This window comes from Leopardus geoffroyi, chromosome D4, assembly GCF_018350155.1.
Source record: "Leopardus geoffroyi isolate Oge1 chromosome D4, O.geoffroyi_Oge1_pat1.0, whole genome shotgun sequence".
Classification (NCBI taxonomy): Eukaryota; Metazoa; Chordata; class Mammalia; order Carnivora; family Felidae; genus Leopardus; species Leopardus geoffroyi.
In genome coordinates, this window is record NC_059342.1 from 70,905,158 (window position 1) to 70,926,432 (window position 21,275).

At 45.9% G+C, this 21,275-nt stretch overlaps 1 protein-coding gene across 15 annotated transcripts in view; it reads left to right on the top strand.

Annotated features, from left to right (window-relative positions):
- Positions 1 to 21,275, top strand: part of PALM2AKAP2 (PALM2 and AKAP2 fusion) — a 454,391-nt gene that overhangs the window by 389,302 nt on the left and 43,814 nt on the right. The window contains exon 1 of one of the 15 annotated variants that reach the window (XM_045469869.1): positions 20,314 to 20,440. The exons of the other annotated variants lie outside the window; for them this stretch is intronic. The gene's annotated coding sequence lies outside the window, so the exon portion shown is untranslated. Of the gene's footprint in view, positions 1 to 20,313; positions 20,441 to 21,275 lie in introns of those variants that run through there. 15 annotated transcript variants of the gene reach the window in all.

Below are 21,275 nucleotides of genomic sequence, written 5' to 3' on the forward strand. Positions count from 1 at the left end.
CCCTGAGTGCGCTGAGGGCCAAGGCTGTGCGTTCGGAAGTTGGGTCTTCTCCTCTCACCGTGTCTGGAGCATGTGCCGGGAGCTAATCCTCTCTCTGCTTGTGCCCGAAAGACAAACAGAGGGTAGGAAGATGGAGCAGTACCTCTCAAGGGCCAGACCGGGAGGAGGCGGAGGGAGGCGGCCTCACACTGTCCCGCGGGCACTTTGGGATGGGAACCGCTGCTGCCTTTCTCCGCCTGAAATCCCGGGGCGGCTGTGGCCGTGGCTCCGCTCAGCTCCGCTCAGCTCCCCAGAGGGAGACGCACAGCTGACTTCTGGGCCTGCCTGAAATCGTCTGCAGGGGCGTGCATGCTTTTAGTATGAGGATAAAGCGGTGTCGGCCGAGGTTAATCTGGGAAATCCTCTGTAGGAGATGGTTTCCTTTTCATGGTTCCCTTTCCTTCCGGATGCAACATACGACCCTCTTGCCAGGCAGCCCGGCAGATCGCTGACGCCCAGGGATCTGGGGGGGGAGGGGAGGAGGGGGGGGTCTTCTCCACCCTCCTCCTACCACCGCTGCCCTCGTGCCACTGCGTGTCCCTGCGTGCCGGGCTCCTGCGGGGCACGTTACACACGTGGCCTCCTGTGGCACAGCGATACTCCAAGGACTGTATGCCCATCCCAGTTTCAGATAAGGACACTGAGGCTGAGAGAGATCCAGCAGCTCGTCCCATAAGCGAACCGGTGGGAGAACCGGGATCCAAGACGAGTTTTGTTTGATGCTGGATTCAACACTCTTCCTACCTCTGCGGTGCGTTTGGCTTCACATCAGCACTAAAAATGGCCCAACTGCTAATCAAACACCATCCGAAAGCAGGACTATTCTCACTAGCAGGAGAACGCCCAAAGGAAATCAGGCTTACCTCTGTATTCTAGACAGGATTTACTCAGCCGCTGGAAAGGCACAATATGTTTGGAAATAATACAGGGGGTTATTACTGTGTATTAGAGTGTAAGTTTTATCAAGCAGTGAATATATTTTCCAGCCACTGTTACTGGCATCCCATATTTTTTGTTTGTGTTATCTCCAGGGCTGCATTTAGAAAGATTAACATAAGAACAAAAGACGAGCAAGAGTCAATAAACTATCTCAAGCTTGGTTTCAGATTCACTGCACGGAATTGAGATCCCCAAGTCCTTGGACCACTGCCTCTAGGGGGCCCGGGGCAGCATGGACACTGCCAGGATTTCACTCCCTGACCCAACTCCGGGTGTTGTGAAGGGATAGCTGGAGCAGCAGGTCACTGTCAGGACAGAAAACCCAAGCCAGCTAAGCAAATGGTAGGTCATTCCCTGCCCCTGCCCTCCACACTTTAATGCTTTCATTGGTCCATTGGTCTCAAATGGTCTCAAAATTAAGACCTAAATCCTGCACGGTCCCGTCCCATCCACCTCTCCAGACAGCTTTTCCTTCATGAGCACCTCATCCCATCCCAGTGCAGGGGAGAGGAAAAAAAGCTTTTCCTCTATCCATGTTAGGTTTCTTGTCTAGGGTCTATCAGATTAGACTGACAAGAGAGAGTAACGAGGGGACCACAAACAGGAGTTTATTAATGCATGTGTTGTATGTATCATGTGCATACCCATGTGAGTACTCGGAGATGATGAGTAGCTCAAAGGGGTGGTCAGAACTTGAGCTTTTATAGCATCTTAGCAAAGAATGATAATTTTAGAGAGGTAACAAGATAAAGGAAAAGGCCTTTGGGTTTCTAGAGTGGCACATTGTGGGAAGGCAAATGTATGGGGAAATGAATGGGAGAGAAGCAAGTTGTGTCAGGTACATTCTTCTGGTACCAACTCTGGCCGATGAGGGTCTAGAGATGTCTCTAGTGATTAACTTCTGTGTTTCCTGGTGGAGAGAGGAAAGGGGATCCCTTTAAAAATTCATGCCCTGCTTTTAGGCAAATAGGGGGAGAGCAGAGAGATTTTCTTTTTTTTTTTTTTTTTTTTTTTTTTTTTGGTTTATTTATTTTTGAAAGAGAGAGAGTAGGGGCAGAGAGAGAGGGAGACATAGAATCCGCAGCAGGCTCCAGGCTTTGAGCTGTCAGCACAAGCCTGATGTGGGACTCGAACCCATGAACCATGAGATCATGACCTGAGCCAAAGTCAGACGCTGAAGCAACTGAGCCACCCAGGCGCCCCAAGATTTTCTTTTCTTTTTAAGATTTTATTTTTAAGTAATCTCTGTACCTACCAAGAGGCTCGAACTCACAACCCTGAGATCAGGGGTCACATGCTGCACCACCTGAGCCAGCCAGGGACCCTACAGAGAGCTTTTCTTGTACCTGCTGCATCTTGATTGCATTCACCTCAAAATTCTATGCCAAGTGGCATCCTTTGGGGTGGCATATTCTGGTCCTCTTCACCAGCCACCAATGCCATCTGCCATTTTTGTCCTTATTTCTCTCACTCCTAACTCAGGGCCTTTCCCAGCAGCCTGGAACAGACTTCTGTCCCCTTCATGGCCTAGTGAACTCCTTCTCTTTCAGATAACAGCTCATTTGTCACTTCTTCCCAGAAGCCTCCCCTGACCCCCCTGACTAGCTCACATTCCCCTGTTAGCAGCTGTCCAAGTACTTTCTTTTCAAACACTTCTCGCAGATGCAACTTTACTTGTATGTATTTGAAATTGGAAAGTGTCTTGTTTTCCCACTACAATAAATTTCCAGAGGGCAGCTCCATGCCTGGTTCTCCCCATCATGCCTGATACACAGCAGGTATTCACTTGCAAGAGTGAATGAATGCATGCATGCACGCATGCGTGAATGAATGAATGAATGAATGAATGAATGAATGAAGTGAAGCCCAGCGAGGCATTCAGATCTGCTCACAGCAACTGTAGAGTCTGTGCTAAGTCACAGCAAGGGAAATACTAAGCAGGTGAACAGATCACATTTCTTAGCTGTGGTGTTAAATTTAAATGGAGAACTTGTTGCTTCTCATTGCGAGTTTCCAGACTTCTAGATTATTCCTGGTTTAAATAGCCAATGGAGGGCTCCTGGAGGGGAGAACGAGGGAATTCCAAAGGTTCAGCTTTTGATAAAGCTTTGGCCATTCACTTCATGTGGTTCTGCCAAGGAATTAGAAACTGGAGTATGGCTGCTGTTAGCATCTTCTTTGCAATTTTTCCTTTGGTTGATTTTTTTCTACTTTTTCTTGAAAGTGTATCTAGAGGGGAAATGGCCCTTATGAATCCGTGTGGCATATATAGTTGTCCTCACGGGTTTATTTGTTTTTTGAGATTTGCTCTGCTTTCAGTAGAGGCCAGCACCAGGATTAGGTAGAGCTGGGCCCATGTTTTCCAGAGCTCCTTCACGTAGAGACAAATGACTTGCCCTATTGCCAAAAGACCCATTTTTAAAGTTTTTATTACTTTCTTGCTAAGATTTCTCTTGGCCTCACGAAGTTGGATCCATAGGCTTCCCTCTCCTTTCTGGTCTATGTTGTGATTCCTTAAACATCTAAAGGGGCTCCAGTCACATCTTACAGGAACTATTCAGGAGTCTCCTATCCCAGAACAGTGGGGCCTATTGAGTTTCCCCCAGGAAACTCCCATATTATTTTTTGTTTGTCATTTGGACACTCAGTTCCATTCTCGCCTCTTTGTCTATAATCTAAATGCAGCTGAGGACATTTTAGGAGTTTTGCTTTTTTTTTTTTTTTTTTTTTTAAAGGGCAAGGTGTCATATCTTGAGTTCATTTCAGCCTCAGACTGGATTCTGTCCAGACTTTTGTTTGGGTTTCAGATGTTTAGCCCCAAACAAATTGAGATGTAAGTTGAAACAATTCCAGATTTGGTAATGTTTGAGATTCCTCCCAGAGCACAAACCGTCCCTTACTTGAAGCTACCCTAAGTACAGTTCTTGAATCTTGAATCTCTGCATTCCTTGTAAACACTCATGGTAAAAAACAGTTAACGATTAATCTGCTTGTGCTCCAGTGACTGAGAAAATAAGCATCACCACTTCTGAGGCCTCTTCTTATCAAGGTCTGAGGGTGAAGGATGGTCTTCATAGCTAATGTAGAGCCTCGGTTTATCAGATCCAATGGCCTGGAAACTCCTTAGATGTGGATATTTGGGATGAACAGAATGGACCCAGCCTAGGAATTCCAAGAAGGCACAATTAAGATAGAGAGCTGCCAAAGCTCACAGATGTGGAATGAAACCAATTTCTAAACCTGATTCTTCTGCTCAGTTGTAATGTGCTTAAAACCTGGACTCACTTGAGATTTTTAGAGCTGGTTAGAATCTTTCAAACGTGGAATTATTTATGCTTTGTGCGTTGATTTGTGAAACATAATGATGGTGATTCCAAGCCATCTCACAAGGCTGTGTTGAAATCTTCAGAGTTGATTCTACCTTCCTTGTCCTGCAAAAATGCAAAATGGTAGCTGGTGTGTTACCTTGTCTGGAGACTATCTTGGCCCTTTCTCTCTAGAATCAATCCCCAAATTGAGATATGAGTTGACAGACTGATAAACTTGCTCAGGTTAGTAATATTATCTTGTGGACTATACTGTGTCATCCTACACAGCACCCATATTTTATAGGAAGAGAGATAAAGATGGCAGAGAATCAAGGCTAGAACCTCTTCTTGACTGTCAATTGAGGCAGGACTCTGTATGCCTTTTAATGGTTAGTCTTCTGAAGAGTTAGCTTGTTCAAAAGCTTCAGTATGAATGTCTCCAGTGTTATCTTTTAAGACTGGGTTGTAGTAAATTTGGGTTAATGATACCAGAAAAGGGAGAACAGAAGGAATTTGTCACGTAAATGATTGCATTGTAGTTCCCATGCATTAGCAATAGTCTATGCTGGGGCTTCCATGGGAGCGCCTAAGTGTGAATGTCATTGCTGCTTGAAATTTGCTTGCTTTGTAGATCCTACTTGGGAACCGGTTTTCAGTGCACTTGATGGAAGCCACTTTTTTCCTACAGTTTTGGGGAGGTTGAGTAAACTATATCCCCATCTTGGGGCTTGAACTCGTGACCCCAAGATCAAGAGTCCCATGCTCTACCAACTGAGCCAGCCAGGTGCCCTAGGTGGTGGTAGTTGTTTTGAAGGACTCTGGTTATGTCTCCGTGTGTATGCACATACTGTATATATGTCATTGAAGAAATGATTAGGAGTTAATTTTTAATAATGTCCATCTGGTCACTACAGACTAGTATGTTTTCAGATCCCTGATATTTGACCCTATTCATCATACCCTGCTGTTCATTGGTGCTGATCAGCAGAGCTAATGAAATACCTAAGAACTGCTGGGTTTCACTGCTCCTTACTGGACTTAGTCACACTTCTTTTTGCATGTGGGTGGACATAAAATTTATCAGCAGGCAAATCCATGAGGAACTAACTTTATTACAAGTATCCTTTTCGACTTGCGTGCTACCTCAGCTAGTTGGTTAATTTCGCACAATAGTCTATGTGGTTTTCATTCCAAAACTCTTTGTGTAACTTGGTAAGCAGCCTCTACTTGAAAGAGCAAACCAGTCCAGGTTGTTATATATGTATTGTACCCTCTCTAGTGTAATGCTCTTATTTTCCCCTTAAGATTCTTTCTGTTAGAGCCAAACTCCCTACTCTTGCTTTTCACAATATAAATACACAAATTATTATGTGTCACCAGTATCCGAAGGGAGTTTGGAAAATATCAAGTGGCTATATCTGCATAACTTTGCAAAGGAGAGCCCTTCTTTGCCAAACATGGTTTCATTTTCTCGAAGAGGAAAACCTGGGGTCCATCAGGTTCTATTTTTTGTGAGGTGGAGACCCAGGTGGAACCACACGTGGTCTTAGCAGGGTCATAACTCCAGTGCCTAGACGATGAGATCTTGTGACTAACATCTGGGTTGACCACAAAGGAGACCAGAAGTCCAGAGCGCTGGGTGCACAGCTGCTTGGCAGGAAGAAGATTCTTCACACCCTAGAAGTGAGGAACTGGCCTAACAGCAGAAAGCCCATGCTTCTAACCACCTCAGGACTCCTCTTGGCATTATTGCTGGGGGCAGGGGTGAGGCTGCAGCCTTCTTTAGGTGGGGAGAAGAGAAGGCCTTGGTGGGTGTGCACTGGAGCAGTGTCACTGACAGGTGATGAGTGCCCAGTGCTTTTCTGTCCCCAAATGGCTCCATGATTCCAGGTGCACCAGGGACCCCCGTGCTTTTCCCGGGTGCACAACAAAATCGGAGACCACGGAAGTGAGAGAATACCAGCCAGGAGTGGATCAGAGAGGGTCGGTAGACAAAGGCTTGTGTTGCTTTGTGTGTGCTTGTAGACATCCATCAACAGTTGAGAAATTGGATTGCCGTTCGGTTCTCAAACAAATGGCTTGTTTATGAAACTGAAAACTGCTATCTCCTTTAGGAAATATTCAATCCTGCAGTTGGCCCCTAGGGTTAAAGAGTCTCCTCCCTCCAGTCTGCTTTGCTCTCCTTTCCCAAACAATGCTTTGATGTGCAAATCTCTCCTAATGGAAGATAAGTCATCAATTAACCCAACCGGAAGGTTAAGCTGGAAACAGACTTTTCAAGGAAGGGATTATCTGAGTTAACCACTGATTGACATTACCTATCTGGGATATATTCTTATGGAAAGACTTAAATCTCCACCTAGGCAGAGGGTAAGGGGGGTGCAGAAGTATTCCAGTTATTTGGTTTGTTTTGAAAGTCACTTTAGAAATTGGATCTAGGTCACTTGAGCCTGGGGTGGAGATGACCATAGTTTCCTTTCCAAACAAGTTACCATTTTAATTCCTTCAAGAATTGGTCCTAATACTATTAAATTGCTAGGGTTTTCTTGTTGTTATTTTTACAAAAAGTAAACAGAACCATCTATCTTTATATAATAGCATTAACAATATTGTGAATTTAAGCACAATGCAGATGAAACAGATCTGTAATTTGTGTGCTTGAGATTTGCAGGTCAAAATAAGCTTTGTTCGTTTTGACTTTCAATCACTTTAAATTATTGACGAACCAGTGCTAATTTACATAAAGCTTTTCAGGAAAATATAAATTTCATAAATGAAGCTATTTCACTGTTCCTTTTTTAGGTTTGCCTTTTGTTTTCTAGTATGTTTAGGAAACCAAAAACAGGGGCTATTAAAATATTTACTGCCAAAAATTCAGGGAGTAAAAGAGGGTAGTTATTCCACCACCCTAATACAATCAATAATTTATTTTCTTCTAGTCTTTTTCCCCTATGTTTGCTACAAAATGTAATCCATCTACCTAGATTCTGTTTCCTATTTCATTAACCTCATTGAGTGTTTCAGAAATTATGCCCATGTTCCTTAATGGACACAGAATTTCTATTTGGGGTGAAGAAAAATTTTATTTTATTTATTTATTTTAAATGTTTATTTATTTTTGAGAGAGAGAGAGACAGAGCGTGAGCAGGGAGGGGCAGAGAGAGAGAGGGAGACACAGAATCCGAAGCGGGCTCCAGGCTCTGAGCTGTCAGCACAGAGCCTGATGTGGGGCTCCAACTCACGAACCATGAGATCATGAGCTGAGCCTGAAGTCGGATGCTTAACCGACTGAGCCACCCAAGCACCCCGAGGGTGAGGAAAAATTTTAGAAATAGTGGTAATGATTGCACTCCATTGTGAATGTACTTAACTCCGCCACACTGTATACTTAAGATGATTTTTAAAAAATGCAACTTTTATGTTATATATATGTTATATATATTTTTTTTCCCACTGGTAAAAAACAAAGTTCAACTGAGTAAACTTGAATAGTGGCCTTATTAAACAAGTTCTGAAATGGGCAGCATCCCATCTAGCAAGAAGAGGGAATTCCAAAAAGTTGTATAAAATGGAAGGTTTTGGGGGCCCCTGGGTAGCTCAGTCGGTTGGGCATCCGACTTCGGCTCAGGTCATGATCTCACAGCTCGTGAGTTCGAGACCCGCGTCGGGCTCTGTGCTGACAGCTCAGAGCCTGGAGCCTGCTTCAGATTCTGTGTGTTCCTCTCTGTCTGCCCCAACCCTGCTCATGCTCTGTCTCTGTCTCTCAAGAATAAATAAATATTTAAAAAAAATAAAAATAAGGTAAAATAAAATGGAAGGTTTTTATAGGAAGGAGGATGGGCAAAAAAGTTTTTAGCAAAAGAAAAGAAAGGATTATTCCAGGCAAGGTCACTTTCCCCTTAGAAGGGCTGGGGATCATATTAGGTAGATTACTTCATCTTCTTTTGGGGGATGGAGAGAGCCCATGTGACATATGACCTCATCGGTGCTTATCAGAAATTTCTGGATTAGCAGGTTAAGATTTCAGGGGGAGATTGAAGCTGCAGTTATGTTAGGTATTAAGCCCTGGTTTGGTGACTTGGCCTGGTCCAAGTGGTGCCATGTGGGGGCCTCTGGTTTTCTTTTTAACACCACATTGAAAAAAAAGTATATAAAAACTATGCCTCCATGTTGTTTTCTCTTTTTTCTTTTTTGAGAAGTAGAGCACTGACAGATTTCAGAGTTTATAATGTCAGGAGAAAATTTTAGTGTGGAGTGCATTTTCCGCAAGATTCAAAATCCAAAACTTTTTAATACTGGATTTGGGCTTTGTAATAAGGAAAAATGTTAGCAGTGGAGTGGCATGTTATTAAACCTTCAGAAACCTTGGAGATGTCATATTTCAGGCAGAGGTAATTAAAGCCCCTCTAGGAATACAACAGACCCCTAGTGACGTCCTCGACCCCTGGGAAGAAGGGAAGCCATGATGGATGATTGCCCTTGACTGGTAATGACTGATGAATAACTTTTCCAACTAAACTTCCAGTTCACCAACACGAGTGAGGCCAAACCCTGCCCTCAGGGAGCTCCAACATTAACTGGGTAAGTCCTCTAGAAGGTTGTCAAGGTGTGACAGAGCAATTCATCCTGCTGGGGTGTTTTTGTACAAGGAGACTTCACAGGGGAGCCAGTTTGACCTGATGCCTTGCAGAAAAGCTGAGTGAGAGAGAGGGTACCAATGAGGAAAGTAGATCAGATTTGGAAAGGGTGGTGGGCCCTTAATTCCAGACTCTGGAGTTTCTTTTTTTTAAGTTTATGTATTTATTTTGAGAGAAAGCGAGCGTGCAAGCAAGGGAGGGGCAGAGAGAGAGGGAGAGAATCCCAAGCAGGCAGAACCCAGCATGGAGCTCAGTCTTCCAAATGGTGAGATCATGACTTGAGCCAAGCTGAGATCAAGAGTCAGGTGCTTAACTGACTGAGCCACCCAGGTGCCCCCAGGATTGTCTTTTAAAATATTAGTCCACGGGCACCTGGGTGGCTCAGTTGGTTGTGTCCAACTCTTGATTTCAGCTCAGGTCATGATCTGTTTGGGAGATGGAGCCCTCCATTGGACTCTGCACTGACAGCACAGAGCCTGCTTGGGATTCTCTCTCTCCCTCTTTCTCTGCCTATCCCCTGCTTGCGCATGCTCTTTCTCTCAAAATAAGTAAATAAACATTTAACAAAAATAGAGAATAAGAAGTCCAAGTGACATCGAGGGCCTCATGAAGCACCATTGCTTGCTTCTTTCGGTTCCTTGTACAGCACCCTAGTTAGAGCTTAGGGAGTTACAGACCCTCAGGAAATGTCTGTGCTGCACTATGGTAAGGGGAACAAGACCCAGAGCAAACCCTCTCTCTCTCTCTCTCTCTCCTCTCTCTGTCTCTGATCTCAAGCATGATCTCAAGCATCCACTGGGGTGGCTGGGGTTCAGATCACAGACTGGGTGCATCTTCCTGGACCACACACCTGATTTCCTTTGCTCCTGGGACATCTGGTCCCAGATGTGGTAGACGGGGTGCATTTATGTTCCTACATTCTTAAATATTGCAAAGATGGGTCTAGGCTTGCAGAAACAAAGGCAAGCTAGGTATATGACTCTAATTGGGATGAAGGTCTTAAACACCTCAGATTCTCTCAGGTTATTATTTAGCGTTCATATCCCCACTTTGAAATTAACTGGCCCAATATATTGTTAAATATGAATTAGTGGAATCAAGACGTGGTTTTAAAGAATGCTTTTCATAACAAGTTCAACCATGTTACTGAAAAGAAAATGTGCCAACTTACACATTTTGGCATTGCACAGTGACATTGAGGGAGGCTGACTTAGCGGGGAACTGACAAACCCTTGTTAGCACTGCTGTCTTTATGGGAACAGTCTTGCCCCACCCCCCACCCCCCCGCCCCTTCCCATTTCCCTAATGGCCAAACACCTTGCCAAAATGAGATACCTGAGTTTTAACCATCTGGGCCAATTCTGAGTTTCAGCATGTAATCACCGACACAGGGAGCATGGCTTGGGGTTTATTTCTTCACTTTGCATTAGAGGTGCTCAGAAAAACTAAGGGGAAAAAAATGGGAGATTCAGCATTTTAGAATACAACAAAGCGACATCTTGGCTCAAGCCAACCTTTTGGTTCCATCATCTCACAGCTTGAGATGTTTGTTGATTGTGTTCCTGAGCCATTGAAGCCCCCACCTGCAGGCCCAACCCCTGTTGTTTCCTGTTCTTGGATCTCCACCTTTTGCCCTCTTGTTTGGGGAGGGGTCCACATCCGGAATGGACTGGCTTCTCTGGGCTCCCTGCTATTGTGGTCCGGACCGTGTACAAGCCAAACAGACATTCTTGGGAGTGGCCAGACATTATCTAGAGAATTCCAACCATTCAGCTGAAGAGAAAGTCACTCGCCTAGAGCATTTGGAGGAGAACTCCAGGCATCTCAAGTAGGGGCAGGTGGCAGACACAGCCTTCTAAGACTACCATCTGAGATACAGCTAAGGCCTCAAAGTGAATTTTATATTCAGAGATCCATGGCACAGCATGTGTCTTGGGAAAGCAAAACGGGTGTCAGCATTTGCTTCCTTGTTGTGGACTTTGAAGAGCTGGGCAAGCCAGGGCTTAGGTCTCAACTCTGTCACTTACTTGCTTTGTGTCTGTGGGTAAAATACTTAAAGTTGGGGCTTGCTGTCTTCACCTGCGACATAGACACTGTGCCCTACTTCAAGGTATTCGTGTGTGGATTTGTTGAGATAACGTATGGAAATGGCCTGGCAAGTTGCCTACACGTTGTCACGTTCAATTAATAATTGTGACCATTGTCATTCCTATCATTCATATTTCCTGTAAAGGAAAGTGGCACACAGCTAAGCCAGAAAGCACACGGAAGAAGAGTTCTAGGATCCGTTTGGTGTCTGTGGTAGACACGCTCAGAGCTAATCTTCCTTGTTTGATAAGCCTCTAGTCTAGGTTGTTCCAACTTCTAATGCCTAATCTACAGGAGGCAAGGTTACGGTTAACTGCCCCGAGAGACAGGCAGCCTCAGGCCAATCCCAGCTTCACTATTTACTGCTCAGTGTCTTGAGGCAAGTCACTTAAAACTCTGGATCTGTTTCCTTGGCTGTGTGATTAGAGAGGTCAAGAGTCCTGGCCTCACAGGCTGGTTTTGAGGAATAAACGTCACTATGCATTAAAATCATTTAATGGCAATGGCTTGCATGTCATAATGCTCATTATAAGTTTATGACCACTTGCTCATCAACTCAACCAATACCTTCAAGATCTGTGGACCCCTGTGTTCCTTCTCTAGTTTCACAAGGTGCATACCCATTGCCGGCTCCAAGACTGAAGCTTCAGTCCTTGCAAGCTGGCTTCTGTGGACCATCGTACCCACGCACCCTTCCGTTCCAGATAGGCAGTTGGTAAGCCTGCACCATTACTGCCTGAGTTATGCCCTTACACCACAGGTATCCCTTTGCTCTTCCTCTTTGGTCCACAAATTTTAAAAAGTTCAGATGCCCTGGGGCCACTCACCTCTGACAAGGCTTGAAAAATTCTTTCGTTGGCCTGCCGCCAACATAGAAAGCCAGCGTAAACTGCCTTGTGTTGATGGCTTACCTCATCCCTGTCATGAGGCCAGCTGCTTTCACATGCTGTCTCTTTTGTAATCTTCATAACAGCCTTAGAAGGTGGGTGTGTTGGTTTCTTGTTGCTGCTGTAACAGATTACCACAAAATTAGTGGATTAAAACAATAGATACGTATTCTCTCACAGTTCAGGAGGCTGGAAGTCTGAAATGAGAGATAGGAGGGTTATTTCTCTTTGGAAGCTATGAGGGAGAATGTGTTTCATCCCTCTCTCCTAGCTTCTGGTGGTTGACAGCAATCCTCGGCACTCCTTGGCTTGTGGATGAATCACTCCAGTTTCCACCCCTGTCTTCAGATGGGGTTTTTCTTCTTGGTTTATCCTTTGTGTGTTTTTTTCTTCTTATAAGGACGCCAGTCATTGGGTTGAGGGCCCACTCTACTCCCCTATGACAGCATCTTCACTAACTACACCTGCAAAGACCCTATTTCCAAATAAGGTCACATTCTGAGGTCCCAAATAGACTTGGATTTTGGAGGGGACACGATTCAGCCCACTACAGGAATTATACCCATTTATCAGATGAGGAACCCTAGCTTCAGAGAGGAGCACATCCTTTGTATAAGCATCATGCAATCCGTTTGTGACAACAGATGATTCAAACCCTGACCTTCTTTTCCCTAATATTCATGTTCTTCCCGTTGAATCACCTGACCACACATAAATAAATAGAGAATAAAAAAAGGGTCCAGAAATCATGGCAGCAAAATGTTTAGCAACAGTCAGCTACCAGATCAAAGGGGGCCTCTAGGGGGTGAACAGGATGAAGCAGAGTCTGTGCAAGCAAATGGCGTCCCGCTCTCTTGTTGCTGGTTCTCAGACTTTATCCTGTTTCCATAATCAGCATAACTTGTTGGCTCTCAACCATGGGCGCTCTGCTCCTGGGATTCCATGGCTGGGCAGAGAGATTCCTCATAAATGAGACATGAGGTAGTTGTCGGGTTCCATTGACATTGAGCAAAGGGCAAGAGCGCATTTCTTAGTGTGAAGCCAAGTGCTCTCCCACAGCTCTCTTGCACCCCATCTTACGGCTCATTTATGCTTATCATGCCTCCCCTAGGGGTATAGAGAATTTCCACGCTTTCCTTCTCCTGCAGAGGTTCCTTCCTGGCATTCAGAGCCACAAAGGCAGTGGACGGAAGCAGGTGACTGGCCCTCAGCGCCTCCAGAGCTCAGCTGCCCAAACTTTTCCCAGAGTGTGGTCCAGCAGTGCTGGCCCAGTGCAGGATTGGGAGAGCACAGTGCTGGGGGCACAAGGGGAATGTGCTCACCCCTGGTTAAAACACATGGCGGAACCAGGGTTAGGTCCTCAATGTTAGGGGCAAGCTTCCCTTGGTTTCAATCACAAATGCAATTCTGGTACCAGGCTCAGAATCCTGTGTAGTCAAGGGTATCGTTTTGCTGCATGAGGTGGGAGTCAGAAAATCTGGACGGGCCTGGCTGAAGCCTTCCTTGCCTTTTGGCTGCCCTTTGCACCTTCCTCTTCTTCAGCAGACCAGTGTCCCCAGCACCTATCCTGATCCAGAATTGCCACTTAGTCCTGGCAGAGCAGGATTCTGAGATTGACCATCTGGACTTTCCTGGAGTTCTGTCTTCCTGCCAGAGAGCACTGGAGTTAGTTGGAGCAGAGGTCTATTTACTACACAGTCTGCCTTCACATATGGCTTTGTGCTTCTGAAGAAACCTAAGAAAAGTGAGTGGCAGTTCTTAGTGACACATAGTGACCCACCTGTTCTGGGGGGGGGGGGGGTCTAAACCTTCCAGAACCTTCCAGTAGTTCCCTTGCAATCCATTGGTAGCTGATTCAGTAGGACCAAACCTTTTTCCTGTTGGTAACTGGTGGATCCTTTTGTTGAGTTTTCTTGCAGCTCGCCAGTTATTTCATTTTAAAAGTACCTCTTGATTGTTGTGTTTTCCTTCTGTCTCCAGAATTGTAAGCATAGGCTTGGGGAGATGAAGGCATACTCTGCAATACCTCCTGCCTTTGAGTGGGGAAGAGCTTGGTGGGTGAGTCTACTCTGGAACTTGACTCCTTGCTGCCTGAGGGCTGGGAACTGGGGGCACAGATGGGAAGGGATCCCAAGGCAGAATTGGCACTTGGGTCCACGGCCAAGGGTTCAGGATTGCCCCAGTGCAGTTACCATCCGTCTCTAAGCTGCTCAGCATTTACTTTATACATTAATAACCGACGAGGTGGTTTTGCTTACAGCATACTAGGTTTGGCAAACCCACAGTATTTTTTTTCCAAATACTATTTTTTTTTTTTTTTTTCAATGTTTATTTATTTTTGGGACAGAGAGAGACAGAGCATGAACGGGGGAGGGGCAGAGAGAGAGGGAGACACAGAATCGGAAACAGGCTCCAGGCTCTGAGCCATCAGCCCAGAGCCCGACGCGGGGCTCGAACTCACGGACCGCGAGATCGTGACCTGGCTGAAGTCGGACGCTTAACCGACTGCGCCACCCAGGCGCCCCCAAATACTATTTTTAAAACCTTACTCAAAGCTTTACAGTACTTTACTAGAACAACAAATTGATTTAAAGTCACTGTGTGTGTGTGTGTGTGTGTGTTTGTGTCTACCTGTCTGTCTGTCTTGTTGGTGGATGGGAAGGTTTACTAGATGGACTCATCTGCACATTTAAGTTGAACGTAGAAAAAAAAAAAAAGACTGTTGTTTAGAATAATACATAAAGTCAGCCTCCAATTTTTGTTTTCTCCTTGACTGCTCAGGCCTTTGGAAATTTTTCACAGGTGTTTTCCTATGACATATCTTGACTGTGACATAGTTTATGAAATTCTATGACATTTGGCTTCCCAAGAGGAATTGGTTACTCACATAGTGGTTCACAACTTTTCTGGGAAGAGGAAGCTCGTGGAAGGAAAATATTCATACATGACAGTGGAGTCAATTACTTATCTTTGATGAAAAAGGAAGAGTATATTGCCCTAAGTTGCAATAGTGAGAGCCTGCTGCTAAAAGTATAATGTTACCACAGCAAGAAAGCACAGCTTCCTTGAGGGCAGGCTACGTTTGGATACACATTCGTCATCATGACTGAGTGAAGGCTTTAGTATTCATTGTGCAGAGAGAAAATGGAGATTAAGAGGCACTGCAATACCTAACAAGTAGCCAAGCCTTGGTCTATTTTAAGTCTAAATGTATTAAAAATTTTTTTAATGTTATTTATTTTTGGGGGGGGGGGGCAGAGAGAGAGGGAGACACAGGATGCGAAGCAGGCTCCAGGCTCCGAGCCGTCAGCACAGAGCCCAACATGGGTCTCGAACCCATGAACCGTGAGATCATGACCTGAGCTGAAGTCGGACAGTTAACCAACTGAGCCACCCAGGCGTCCCTAAGTCTAAATGTATTTACAGTTCAAATGTATAACATTCGTACATACCACATCTTCTTTATCCATTCATCTGTCGATGGACATCTGGGCTCTCTCCATAGTTGGGCCGTTGTTGCTGCTATTAACATTGGGGTGCATGTACCCCTTTCAATCTGTATTTTTTTAAATCTTTTGGTAAATACCTAATAATACAATTGCCGGATTACCTGAAGGTTTTTATTGTTACAAGGTGGCAGTGCATTTCTTCTAAAGCTTTGCCCTCCACGATACGCTATGATGTCACCAACATTCCTGCAGAAGATAAGAGTAATAGTGTCTGAGACAGGAAGCAGAGGGACCCTTCGAGTCTAAGATCCTTGGTGGAGGGAGTTCCTAAAGACTCAGGGCAGAAATGTAGTGAATGTCAGGTGTTGTGGCACTGCACTGCTCTGCTAGGTTTTTTCAGCCCCTTTCCCTTAGAGGGCCATTACTCATCTTCACATTCTGGAAGGAAGCCAGATTCTGGTTCTGGAAGGAAGCATAACACAGACCATAAGGGTTCTGGATTTTCCTCCCTCCTAAAGCCAACCTTTTGAGCAGTACTGGAGGCAGTCAGAGGGTACACTGAGTGATTGCAGGGTATAATGTGAAGGGTAAGGGCTTGGAAGTTGTTGAACTATTTCTCTCTCTGTAGAATAATGTTTTTTTTTTTTTTTTTTTTTTTGTGGGAATAAATAAGATCATGGCACATGACATAGCTTGGTAGTCCATACATCCACGTGTGGGTTCTTGCCAGCTCCCCGCTTTGTGGCTTTTAGTGCCCTGAGCACCAGGGAGGTACAGCTGACTGAATTTCCTAAAGTCTTTCTAAGCAAAGTTGCTATGCTGTTCCCTTCTCATCAATTTTCCCTCAATAAATTAAGGACTGGGCGAGTCTTAGTTTCCCACACTTTACCCCAGTTAGAGATCCCTTTGGGTAAACAGGCTATTTTTAATTATGAATATTCCCGTCACGTTCACATCTAAGTGTAACTTGCTTTAAATACTGGCCTCCTTGCTGCTGTGTGGAGTCATGTGGAGGTGGGACTTGAGGTGGACCTACCTGAACGGTAGGGGAGAAGGCAGCCATGACCACTTAGAAGGGACATTTAGAGGTGCTGAGACACTGGCTTCCTTTGGCGTGTGCCTTGCATTGGACCTTGGAGCAGTTTAAAAAGCTGCAAACCCCTAGCTCCCCTCTGTTCTGGGAAGCATGTGGAGGGAGCTTTCCCAGCCCCGACCTCTCCCCTCCTCCCTGGTTTGTAATTCCATGCAGCAGGCTGGGTCTCACCATTTTTGAAGCCAGCCTGTCTCCACAATGCCTGCTTCCATCTAGTTCCTCCCGATCTCAGCAGATCTGCTTTGGAACATTCTGTCACACGAAGGTATATACATGGGCTGGCTACACTTAGCAGAATAAACTCCTTCAGCGAAAGAGTTATAGTTCTGACAAGGGGAACGTCTAAGGCAGCCAAGTTCCAGCTGGGAATCCTTGAAATCTCTCTTGGCACACGTTTCAAGCAGTTTCAAAGCCTGAGGCTGCTGCTGCTGCTGCTTCCATTTGCTGGCTTGCTTCCTCTCGGCTCTGCCCTCACGGTTACCAGACTCAGAACAGCCTAGCGCCTCACCTTTGCCCAGGGTTCACGCCGACATCACAGAACCACAAGGATTAGGAGCAGAAAGGAAGTGAATTTTGAGGGTTCGCCTGGTTTGGGTGTCTCATTTCTCAGCCCAGAAAACTGAGACCCAGAAAAGAAACCCAGCCTTGCAAAAGTCACGAAGCAGCAGGTGCACGGTTTCAAAGACCACCGGTTTCTGCCTCCCGTTTGCTGTCACACTCCCGGGTTCCCCCCTGAACTGCCCACTGTGCCTCCCAGGGCAGAGCTCTGCTCTCCGGGTGGAATTCGTGACTTCCAGCCAGAGTTCTGTTCTTGACCAGCTGTGTGACCCTAGGGAGGGCTTGGCTGCATGGGCTGGGGCGTGCCCCTCTTTGGACTGGATGAGAAGCCTCACCTTGCCGTTGGTGGAGGAATAAACAGAGAAGATATGACTGGCACCCAGTAGGGGGGCAACAGATATTTGCTGAATGATGGCTTAGCAGCATCGATCTCCTACAGACACCAGGCCCTGGGCCCTCACAAACTGCACTCTGTTCCCCAGCCAACCAGGACCAAGTTTCAAAATGGCTTCGTTCCCCCCCAGAGCCAGACACCCTCGGAGACTGAAAATTTTTCCCTCTGCCTTGGAGTATAAAGCGCTTTTCTGGAGCACCCAACTGTGGCTTTGCCACACAGTCTTCCTAAACTCCATCCGATTTTTGCAACCAGAAGGAGGGGTGTGTGTGCGCGTAAGTGTACATATGCGTGTGCACAAGTGTGAGTGCCTGCGTGTGCATGCATGTGTGCACATGTGTGACTGAATGTGTGCATGTGTATTCACTTCCTGGAGCTGCCATCACAAAGGACCACAAACTGTGTGGCTTAAGCAACAGGAATTTACTGGCTCGTAGTCCTGGACACGGGAAGTGTGAAAGGTGGCAGCGTGGTTCCTTTTGAGGACTGTAGGGAAGGGTTATTCCAAGCCCCTCTCCTTGGTTTATGGGTGGCTGCCTTGTCTCTTGTATCTTCACGTGGTCTCTCTTCTAGGTATGTCTCTAAGTCTCTTTTTATAAGGGTACTAGTATATTAGATTAGGGCCCACCCTAATGATCATGTGACTTGATTACTTCTGTAAGACCCTGTCTCCAAAGAAGGTCACATTTTGAGGTACTGTGTGTTAGGACTTATACCTGGGAAGTTGGGTTCCAACCCATAACAGTGTGTGTGTGTGTGTGTGTGTGTGTAGTGAAACATAGCATCTCAGACTCCAGTCAGAAGCATGCCTGCTACTTATGGGGCACCTAGCTGGCCCAGTTGGTAGAGCATGTGACTCTTGATCTCAGGGTTGTAAGTTCAAGCCCTGTGTTGGGTATAGAGATTACTCAAAATCTTAAAAGGAGAGAGAGAGAGAGAGAGAAGCATGGCTACAAATTAGATAATAGTACTTTATTATTATTTTTTCTTCTTTAGTTTATTTTATTTTTTAAAGTTTATTTATTTATTTGTTTTTAATAATCTCTACACCCAAGGTGGGGCTCAAACTCACAACCTCAAGCTCAAGAGTCACATGCTCCACCGACAGAGCCAGCCAGGTACCCCTAGGTCATAGTACTTTAAGAGCACATATCCTTCTCTCTTTTGTGAACAGGGAAGATTTAAAACAACTATTTTTTATAAACCTCCTCATGGAAGCAGAGGGGGCAGATGTGATTATGTCGAAGGTCCTAGGTACCACTCTTGCCTCATGGCTTGAAAACGTGTCTTCGTGGAAGGCCCTCGTCTGCTTTGTCACTCTCTAGCAGAGCAATGCCACCCTTGGTGTGTAATTTCCCCACCTCATTTTTACTTTAGACTGTCAAGTAGCGTCTTGAAATACCTCTGACTGTACCAAAGAACTTTCCAATTATTCCAAAGGGTACATAAATTCAGAGTTTCCACACTATTCCCTGATGACTTGGTATCACCGAGTTAGCCCTTGAGAAACTCCTGGATATTTCTAAATAAGTTTCTGCATATTATAGGTGTTGTTTAGATGTTGTAAATAGTTGTATAGTGTACGTTTAGCTTTTCTTCCAAAAGTCTCTGCCTGAGCTTCATCCACTCTGATTATTCTTTCCTTGACTTATATTCTCGAGAAGGTCCAGGGAGGTCTGCTTTGCTGGCCAACCCGCAGACCACTGGGGAGTCCGGCCACCAACTCGGGGCTGCCCGCCTGATTTACCAGGAGAAATGGCTCCCAAACTGCTCCTGAACTTGCTGGCTGTGCAGGACCATGCTTGGCATTTGCTGTCCTCTCCCTGTAAATATCCATTCTCTCTGTCTTCTCCAAAATGAATCCTTCACAGCCGCGCAGGGACCTGCATTCTGACTGACTTTCTCAGCCAGCCCCTGAGTTATTATGCCAATTGTTCTTCTAGGTCAACCTAAGTTTGGGGACCAGGTGGATAGAACCTGGGGGCAGTGTTGGGGGCCAGTCAGAATCCCTGGGCAGGGGGACTTACATCATCACTCATTAGCTTTAGTGTGTAATGCTGGGAGTCTGATTCTGTGGTACAGAGCGGGGGGTGTTGGTGACACTTGTGTCCACCCGAGGTACGTAGGGATCTGGTTTTTTGGCTGTCCTTGTTTGGTGGCAGAAGATACTGGTTACCTCTGAGAAAACGGAGCCACTTCCCCCGGACACATCTTGAAGTAACAACACTCATCCCAGACTTCAAATTCCTCTGTCCTACTTCAGCGTGAGAGACCGTGTAACCCTTTAAAATCTATCTTCCAAAGACCATTGAAGGACATAAAAAGTACTTGTGAGATAAACTTCTGAAGTTAAAAAGTGTTGGCCCCAAAATTGCATGTAGTGTCTGGTCTTCACTATATTAAATACATATTTCTAAAAAGAAGACTAACTGGGACGCAATAAAATATTAACTGTTTTCCTCTGAGTGGAAGGAAGATGAATAACTTGTATTTTCCAAATTTTCTACAGTGAGCGTTTGTTACTTTACAGACACACAGGCACGTATATCTACTCTAAATCTATTCACAGTATTATGTATATTATATATAATATTATATATGTATTGTATTTATAGTATATATAATTTTACTGGATCTTCGGGATCTTTCAGATTTTTTGCTACCTCAGCATCGCCAGGATATTAATTCCCTGCTTGCCCGAGGCCGGTCTCTGACTTTCTAAGAAGACAGTGGTAACTGGTTCCCATGTACAGGGTGGAGCTCCTGGGGCCCTCTGAGCACCTGGGGAGAAGGCTGGGGTTGCCTCTGGCCTGAGCCTGCCCTCCAGGCTCGGCCTCTAGGGAGGGGCCAAGGTTCTCTGAAGGAGGTTAAAGCCCTTCTTTGTGTGAATGGCCTTTTAGGGAGCAGAGGGAGGGGCGGCTGTGACATCACAGGCTTCAGTCAGGAGGCTCGGAAGGAATTTGTCCTGCTTGAGCCAGTGCGCAGGAATCCGTCTGGAAAAAGAGGCAGTTCCGACTGGGGACGTTTGAGACACGCACTGTGGGCAGGGTAAGCCGAGTCTGCTGACCTATCTTACTGTCCTTTTCATTTCTAATCTGGAAGGAACGGGTTCCTTCCCGGGGCCCATGCTGGTGGAGGGGGACTCAGCTTCGGGACTGTAGGGCTGTGCTGCGGAGTCCTTTCCCTCTAGAGGCAGAGTGGGCAGCTGAGCTCCGACTGGCGACTTGCTTCTCTTGGAAATCTCGTCAACCCCCCCAGCTTGCAAGTTAAATGGCAGAGAGGAAGCGCGGCACCACGCGTCCAGTGCGTGCAAAGATGCACACGTGTGGCACACGGGGCCGGGACGATGGTGCGTGAGGGTGTCTGCGAAAGAGAACCTGTGTGTCTGTCCTTGTCCGGAACAGAAGCAAGCGACCCAGTGACTCTGGTGACTGGTTTTCTAGTTAACGCCTTGTATTTATTTGGTCTGTAACGAGGCCGAGCTGTGGGACCCGCCACGTTCACGGAATGACTCGGGGCTTTCTGGGGAATGTGTGTGCCTGTGTCCTGTAGGAGCCCAGGGAGTGGGAAGAGAACCTCATCAGCTCCGTTCATGTGCACAGTGTCATCTGTGGACAAAGGGTTAAGCTCAGAGGCTTCTGGCACCGTTTCCTCTTTTCTCTTGGCTCTCTGCCTCAACATAGTGGATTGGTGCTGGGTCCACAGTGGTGCTCAGCTTTTGCTCTCTGCCATTAGTGGTTGGCCAGGCAAGAACCCAAGATCCTGAACTATTTTAAAACCAAGAGGGACACAGCTGAGTTATAAAGAACTAAAGCCGGACTTGCTTTTGCTTTCGGCAGAATTAGTTACCCTAGAAATTTCTGGCTGCAGGAGCCAGAGTTCC